Raw genomic sequence first — 9360 nt, forward strand, 5'->3', positions numbered from 1 at the left:
CTGTGTGACCCTGAACAAGTCACTTAATCCTCATTGCCCTGAAAAAAACAAACAAACCAAAACCCAAAACCAAACCAAAAAATAAGTGGAGGGGGCAGCTAGGTGGTGCAGTGGATAAAGCACTGACCCTGGATTCAGGAGGACCTGAGTTCAAGTGTGACCTCAGACACTTGACACTTACTAGCTGTATGACCCTGGGCAAGTCACTTAACCCTCATGGCCCCGAAAAAAAAGAGAAAAAAGTTTGGGGCAGCTAGGTGGCACAGTGGATAGAGCACCAACCCTGGATTCAGGAGGACCTGAGTTCAAATCCGGCCTCAGACACTTGACACTATCTGTGTGACCCTGAGCAAGTCACTTAACCCTCATTGCCCTGAAAAAAACAAAACAACAAACCAAAACCCAAAACCAAACCAAAAAATAAGTGGAGGGGGCAGCTAGGTGGTGCAGTGGATAAAGCACTGACCCTGGATTCAGGAGGACCTGAGTTCAAGTGTGACCTCAGACACTTGACACTTCCTAGCTGTGCGACCCTGGGCAAGTCACTTAACCCCAATTGCCTCACCAAAAAAAAAAAAAAGTAGGGGGCGGGGTTTGAACTAGATGATCTCTGAGGTCCTTTATAGCTTTAAAATCTATAAGAGAGTATTGAACCTCAGAGGACCTTTGCAGTCCTCAATCTATGATTCTCTGTGTAACCATGGGCAATTTATGGAACTTCTCCGGGCCTCAGCTTCCTCCTTTGTAAAATGTGAGTGCTGGACCGAGTGGACTGAGTCCACTCTCTAGATCTGGGTTCCTATGTATCTTCTCCCCTTCAAAACCCTTGATCTGCACTTCCCCCCCCCCCAGCTCTCTCCTCTCCATTTTGGCTTCAGAAAGTCACCTATACTACATATGACTCTCTTCTCCCTTTTCACTCTTTTATAAGCCCTCTGAACTCTGGCTTCCAACCTCATCATTCAACTGAAGTTGCTCTCTCTAACTTCACCAATGATTTCTCCATCACCAAACCTTTCTTTTCTTTCTTTTTATTTTTTGGGCGGGGCAGTTGGAGTCATTAGCTTCCAGTTGATGAATTCTAATTTTAAGGTGTTCTTTTCTTCAGTGAATTTGTATACCTTCTTTTCCATTTGACTTACTCTGTTTTTTTTTGTGGGGCAATGAGGGTTAAGTGACTTGTCCAGGGTCACACAGCTAGTAAGTGTCAAGTGTCTGAGGCCAGCTTTGAACCCAGGTTCTCCTGACTCCAGGGTGGGTGCTTTATCCACTGCACCACCCAGCTGCCCCCATTGCCAAACCTAATGGCCTTTTCTACACATTCCTCCTTTGAGGTTTCTCTGCTGATGTTGAAAATGTCGGTCACCTTCCTCTCCTGCATTCTTTCTCTTCTCTAGGTTTTCATGACCTAGTACCCTCTTCTAGTTCTCCTACCAACCTGACTGCTCCTTCTCATACTCCTTGGCTGGGGCTTTATCCAGGTCATGCCCACTAACCATAGGTGTCCTACGGGACCCTGACCTGGGCCCTCTTCTTTTCTCCCTCTGTACTATCTCCCTTGGTGATTTCAGGAGCTCTCATAGATCAATGATCATTTCTATGCACTGGATTCCTAGACCTATATATCCTGACTTAATCTCTGTCTCTCTCTGTCTTTGTCTCTTTCTCTTTCTCTGTCTCTGTCTGTCTGTCTCTTGCAGGGCAATGAGGGTTAAGTGACTTGCCCAGGGTCACACATCTAGTAAGTGTCAAGTGTCTGAGGTCAGATTTGAACTCAGGTCCTCCTGAATCCAGGGCCTGTGCTTTATCCCCTGCAGCGCCACCTAGCTGCCTCCTAATATCTCTCTTAAACCTCAGTCCTCACATCACCAATAGGGGGCCATATCCAGTTGTCTTGCTACTGGACCCAGATGGCTCCAGAGGAGAGAATGAGACTGGTGACTTTTCATAGCCCTCTCTCACTTAGATCCAATTCATTCCCATTAGGAAACACATGATTACATGCTAAGTTCAAACTCCTTAGTCTGTCATTGAAGGCCCTCTGTAAGCAGATGTCATCCTTTGTTTCTAGACTTTTTTCCTAATACTCCTCCCTCATCCAACCAGCCTGGATCACTCCCTGCATCCTAAACAGGTTCCATGCCCTCCTAGAAATGAGATCCACTGGGGCAGCTAGGTGGCGCTGCAGTGGATAAAGCACCTGCCCTGGATTCAGGAGGACCTGAGTTCAAATCTGGATTCAGACACTTGACACTTACTAGATGTGTGACCCTGGGCAAGTCACTTAACCCCCATTGCCTCACTAAAAAAAAGATAAAAAAAATAAATGAGATCCACCTCCCTCCTCTTCACATGTAGGATTTTTACTCATCTTTTAAAGTCCTGCTTATAGGCTACGTCTTCTAGGAAGCCACTCTGTCATTCACTTCCCTCTTAATAAATGCTTATTGACTAGGTGACCTTGGGCCAATCCCTTTCCCTCCCTGCTCCTCAGTTTCCTTCTCTGTCTGTTGGACCTAGCCCACCCTGTTAAATGAGGAGGTTGGGCTAGCTCCCTTCTGAGGTCCCTCCTGGTTTCCAATCTATGATCCTGGTTCCAAGTCTACCACATGACAGTTTAGCTTGAAGGTGTATATGAAACTGGGACTAGGGAAAAGACTATTCACATGAGTGGCTGCATTTTGATTGTTAAGGATGGGAGGCCTTCCTATTTTCTCCCTCCTCTGACCAGGCAGTGTAGCTGTTGGGGCCGGGCAGGGACTCTTTTTTTTTTTTTTTTTAAGTGAGGCAATTTGGGTTAAGTGACTTGCCCAGGGTCACACAGCTAGTAAGTGTTAAGTGTCAGAGGCTGGATTTGAACTCAGGTCCTCCTGACTCCAGGGCCGGTGCTCTATCCACTGCGCCACCTAGCTGCCCCCGGGCAGGGACTCTTAATCCAGTGGATTAAAGCTTGACAATTGTGTGACACCTGTCTGGGTAGTATAGAGCTATAGCATATAGTTAACACATAGTATATAAACAGTGACTGTGGGCTGGGCCCACGTGGACCATTGGTACTTTGGGTCTGATCCTCAGCTTTGGTTGTTCAGAACCTTCATGTTCATCCAGCTCGTGATAGATGATCAAGCATTGGGGATGCAAGCCGTATATATTGCCCTACCCTGTACCCCAGACCTTGTACAAGGGTAGGTGGGGATGCCCAGGTATGCCAGCATGCACTCTATTCGTGCCTACCTACCAAAGCTTGATCAAAGAAACAGAATGGGCAAATATCCATTTACACAAACAGATAAAGCATGTATTAAGATTTTACTGTATGCCTGGAATTATGCTAAGCACTACAGATAGACAATATTCTCTCTCTTTTTTTTTTTTGTTTGTTTGTTTTGCAGGGCAATTGGGGTTAAGTGACTTGCCCAGGGTCACACAGCTAGGAAGTATTAAGTGTCTGAGGCCGGATTTGAACTCAGGTCCTCCTCACTCCAGGGCTGGTGCTCTATCCACTGCACCACCTAGCTGCCCCCTCCAGATAGACAATAAAACAAGATGGTCCCTACTCTTCAGGAGTTTATATTCTAATAGATATAGTGGTGAAGATCAAGAACGATTAAGCCAGTACTGTGTTCTAGGCACGGTGCTAAATTCTGGGGATACTCCAAAACAAGACTGTCCTTGCTTTAGGGAACTTACATTCTGATAGGGGAAAACAAAACACAACCTTGCCGGCCCTTCTGTCATTTAGAAGGTTCCAAGGTTGTTTCTTCTTCCATCCTCCTTTAGTTAAAAACAGGAAAGAGTAGACACAAAAAGGACAGAAGCAACATAGGTACCATATGTGTCCTAGGCCACAGAGAGGGAGCAAGGGTGCCCACCGAGGGGCCAGGCACCTAGTGGGGAGGGGGAGCGGGCTGGCCAATGAGCAGCTTGGCTGGGCCTCCTCATGTTAGGATGGTTCTGTGTAACTGGGGGGTAGACAAATCATCAAGAGAAGATGGGGGCAGGCAGCTAAAACACCAGCCCTGGATTCAGGAGGATCTGAGTTCAAATATGGCTTCAGACACTTGGCACTTACTAGCTGTGTGACCCTGGGCAAGTCACTTAACCCTCATTGCCCCACGAAAAAAAAGAAAGAAAAAAGATTAGATGAGAAGTGAGGTAAGGAGGAGAGGTACCCAGAGAGGCAAGGTTGTTGGTGAGGAAATGTGGGAGCATTCCAGAGCATGGCTGAACTGGGAGGAAAGTGAGTGTGGCTGGGGCCTCTAGAGAAATGGAACTTCTCAATCAGGGGAGCGTGCATCTAGGTACAGGTGGCCCAGGTTCTTGGTGAGGAGGAAGAACAATGCCTAGGGTGGGCTGAGCTGGGAGAAGAGTTCATGCATGTTCTACAGGTCTTTGATAGTCCAGTTGACTGGTTAGTGTGATCTCTCTCTCCGGGACATGAAGGTAATTAAGGACATTGCCAGGAAATTAAGGTCAGAAGGCAGCTTAGTGATCATAGATTGACTATCTGAGGGGAGCCAAAGCCCACGAGGGGCTTAGACCAGCCAAACAAACAGAAACACTAGACTCAGACAATAAGGATTTGCTCTCCCTGGAAAATGCTAGACAAATTCTTTGTTTCTCATCTTTCCCTTTCAAGACAACGCGATTATTGTATTCCAATGAATCCTAGGTAGCTCAGTGGATAGAGGGCTGAGCCTGGAGTCAGGAACACCTAAGTTCAAATCCAACCTCAGACACTTAATAGCTGTGTGACCCTGGGCAAGTCACTTTACTGCTGTCTGCCTCAATCTCCTCACCTATACAATGGTGATAATAATGGCACCAATTCCCAGGGTTGTTTTGAGGATTAAATGAGATAATAATTGTAAAGCACTTAGCACAGTGCCTGGCTTGCTTTTTCCCTTTGGTCACAGCTGACTTTATGTCACCACAGAGGTGACATTGATAGCTACTAAATTGGTTGTTATTTATTGTTCAGTCTTTTGTTCTGTTGTGCCTGACTCTTCACGATCCCATTTGGGGTTTTCTTGGCAAAGATGCTAGAGTGATTTGTCATTTCCTTCTCCAGCTCATTTTATAGTTGAGGAAACTGAGGCAAACAGGATGAAGTGACTTGCCCAGGGTCACACAGCCAGTAAGTGTCTGAGGCCAGATTTCAACTCAGGGGGGTGAGTCTTCCTGACTCCAGGCCTGGCACTCGGTCCACTGCAGCGCCATCTCACTGCCCATTACTAAATGGGGCTTTGCCAATAAGAAAGACAAAATCCTGGACCAGTTTCATGCTCACCCTGGTGGCTCTGTTGCTTTACTGTATTGACTAGAATTGCAGGAGGACTGGCAAGCTCTGTATGGTACTCAGAGAAGACCTTTCTGTCCCCCATCTCCTCCTAGGAATTCTAAATGTCTTCCCTAACTCACTAGTGAAGAGGTAGTGATGATTGTGGATTTACCTATACCTGTGATGATTAGAGAGGTCTCCAAATCTCATTGGGAGATCAAGTGTCCAGAATATGGCTGGCTACGTTTCCCCTGCAGCATTCCAGGGTTAACCCTTAGGGGGTGATAGGATTTCCGCTAATTCTATAAGCTCAAACCCCTATTATAGCATATTTTTCCTCAAATCAATTGCCAATTATAGTTAGCATCTCCCTTATATCATTGATGGACTCACTGATTACCACCCCACTATCAATTCACAGCAATTAGCATTTACAAAAGGATATTTACCAAAAAGAGAGAACAATAACAGAAATACAAACAAATCCCTCTCATCTCTGACATGCCTTCATGTTGGTCCCTAGGAAAAGTGGGTTTAAACTGAAAATGGTTGTTCCAAAACATTCGCCCCAACAAATTCACTTCTGTCTGTTGCATAGGCACTGGATGGAGTGGCTCATTTGTTTTTGGGTCATGCTGTCCCTGCTGCCAGATAGACCTATAGCTTGCCTGGCTCAAGCAGGTTGCTCCTCAGGGCTGCATAATAAACCTACAACTTATGGCAAACTCCACCAGCTTTTCTGTCCTTTAGAAGGTTACCAGGCTGGTTCTTCTTCTATCCTCTTTTGTTTGTTTGTTTTTTTGTATTTTTTTTTGAGGGGCAATGAGGGTTAAGTGACTTGCCCAGGGTCACACAGCTAGTAAATGTCAAGTGTCTGAGTCTGGATTTGAACTCAGGTCCCCCGGAATCCAGGGCTGGTGCTCTATCCACTGCGCCACCTGGCTGCCCCCTTCTATCCTCTTTTAGCTAAAAACTGGAAAGAGTAGACACAAAGGGACAGAAGCAAAATCACATAGAATCTGGATGGGGTGTACTTGAGCCTTCTCCCCAACTGGGACACCCAAAGTTCTTCTTGCCTCCATCATCACCAAGCAAGAGAAAAATCAAGCTAGCAATTTAGTGCCATTTGTATGTGCATTCAGTTTTGGCTCAGTAGCCAATTCAAGGTCTTTCTTCACCATCCAGTAAGCAAACAGGAAACAAACACAGAATAGAAAGCTAGGCCCTTCCATTCCATGGCATCACAAACATCCAGCAGCAGCACACTCCCCAAACGTCCACTTGACTCTGCTGCATATGTTCCCATGGCTGGGCCTTCATTGGCCAGTACAGTATTACACTCTCAATCAGAACCAGCTTTCAAGAGCTTGCTTTGGGAAAATGACATCAATTCCTTGACTTGTCTATTTCACTATGCCCTAGATAAATGATTGTTATGAGGGAGTCAGCTCCTTCCACTCCACCTTTCCAACCTTTGTCTACCTTCTTCTCTTGGATAATCCCACCAAACTGGCTTTCTCTGGATTCTTCATACATGGCACTCTGTCTCCTGCCTTGGGACTGGCCATCTTTCATGCCTAGAGGGTATCTCACCTCTGCCTCTTGAACTCCCTAATTTCCTTCAAGTGTTATGAAGCCTTGCCTCATTTCCTCCATTACCTGAACTACCGGGTACTTATTTTGTAGTTTTTCTGTATATAATCATCTATGTCCATGTTATCTCTCCTTAGGAAAAGCCAGGGTGCTTTCATTTTCATATTTCTCTTCCCCGTCACCTGTAAAATGGGGACAATAATAGCATCTACCTCGCAGGGTTGTTGTGAAGATCAAATGAGATCATAGTTATTTTTTGTTGTTGTTGTTGTTGTTTGTTTGTTTGTTTGCAATGAGGATTAAGCGACTTGCCCAGGGTCACACAACTAGTAAGTGTCAAGTGTCTGAGGCTGGATTTGAACTCAGGTCCTCCTGCATCCAGGGCCGGTGCCTTATCCACTTGCAGCACCACCTAGCTGCCCTGAGATCATATTTGTAAAAGGCACTTAGCTCAGTGCCTGGCACATAGTAGGGGCTATATAAATGCTTATTTCCCTCCTCCTTTATATTTCGCTTGATCTCAATATTTAATAGATTGATGGTTTAAGAGGAAAGGGAAAGGAACACTTACTATGCATCAGGTACCATGTTACAATTAAGGAAACTGAGGCATCTGGTAAGTGTCCAAAGCCAGATTTGAACTCATGAAGATGAGTCTTCCTGACTCCAGAACAGGCATTATCTACCTCTATTGATATTTTACAGATGAGGAAACTGAGGGAGGCAGAGAAGTGACTTGCCCAGTGTCACACTGCTAGTAAATTTCTTAGGCAGGATTTGAACTCAGGTTTTCCTTATTCCAGGCATGTGCCCTGCGTACTGCAGCACCACCTAGCTGCCTCACTGAGCAAGGTCAGTTGTCTCAGTCACTTCTAGGCCACCCTGAGGGATAACTAGCTGTATCTCTATATAAATCAAACCCAACCCAACCCAAACCTTCCCAGTTCTTTTTGAAGCTACACTCAGGTTTTCACCATGGAACCCTGTCTTCCCTTTGCCTCCGTCCCATATCCAATCTGCTGCTGAGTCTTGTCTATTCCAGTACCACCACATGTCCAACATCTGTACCCTTCTCTCCATTCCCATAGCCTCTGACTATTGCTTAGTCTTTTAATTAGTCTCTTTGTTTTCAGTTTCTCCAGTGACTTTACTTCTCCAGGACTCAGTTTCCTCACCTGTAAAGTAAGGGGTGGGTGGACTAGATAAACTTCAAGGTCCCACATCAATTTGTTCTCCACATAGCTGCCAAATTGACATTCCTTTTTTTTTTTCTTTTGAGGAAATCAGGGTTAAGTGACTCACCCAGGGTCCCACAGCTTGTAAGTGTCTGAGGTTGGAGTTGAACTCAGGTCCTCCTGACTCCAGGGCCAGTGCTCTATCCACTGTGCCACCTAGCTGCCCTTCAATGCTTTTTTTTTTACAAATATGAACTGCCCCCAAAACTGATTTTCCTAAATCACAAACCTGACCTTGTCCCCTAACTCTCACCCCCCCCCTTCAAAAATCTGTAATGACCTCCTGTTATCCTTAAGATAAAACACAAAATCCTCCCACCCACCTCATTCTGATTCCCACATACCTTTCCTATCTTATTTCACATTACTCCCATTTAGGGACTCCCTGTTCCAGTCAAACCAACCGTCTATTTTCTCCTGATATGCAACACATTCCATTTCCCCCCTCCGTGTCTTTGTACTGGCTGTTCTCCATGCCTGAAATGCTTTCCTTCTTTGCTTCCTCTTCTTCAACGATCAGCTCAGATACTATTTCCTACATGACTTGTTTCTTGATTTCCCTATTTGCTAGTACCCTTTCCCTCCTGAAATTTTGGTGTGTTATTTTGTGTTTATCTATCTATGTACATGTTGTATGTTTCCTGAAACCTCTTCACAACAGAATGTAAGCTTCTTGAGGGCAAGGAATTTTTTTGGGGGAGGCAGGGCAATGAGGGTTAAGTGACTTGCCCAGGGTCACATACAGCTAGTAAATGTCAAGTGTCTGGGGCCAGATTTTAACTCAGGTCCTCCTGAATCCAGGGCTGGTGCTTTATCCACTGTGCCACCTAGGGGGCAGAGATTCTTTTTATTTTTTTGTCTTTGTATCTCTAGGGCCTAGAAGGGTACATGGAACATAGTACAAATGGTTCTTGCTTTATGTAAATTTGAATTATGCAACTTTGACTTTACATAAAGAATTTTGAAAGAAATCCACATTCCGAAAGAATACTTATTTTGAACTTTAGTGTATGGTACTGTGCTTTCTCTCTCTCTCTCTCTCTCTCTCTCTCTCTCTCTCTCTCTCTCTCTCTCTCTCTCTCTCTCTTTCTCTCTCTCTCTCTCTTGTCTCTGTCTCAGTCTCTCTCTTCCTGTCTATTGGCTTGGTGCTCTGCAGTCTCCCACCTCTGCGCCAAGGAAAAAACCTTAAAAAAAATCCTTCCAAGTAAAAGCAGAAGAGGGGGAAAAACAGCCACTGAGACCTCCTGCTGA

This window comes from Dromiciops gliroides, chromosome X (genome assembly GCF_019393635.1).
Source record: "Dromiciops gliroides isolate mDroGli1 chromosome X, mDroGli1.pri, whole genome shotgun sequence".
Lineage (NCBI taxonomy): Eukaryota > Metazoa > Chordata > Mammalia > Microbiotheria > Microbiotheriidae > Dromiciops > Dromiciops gliroides.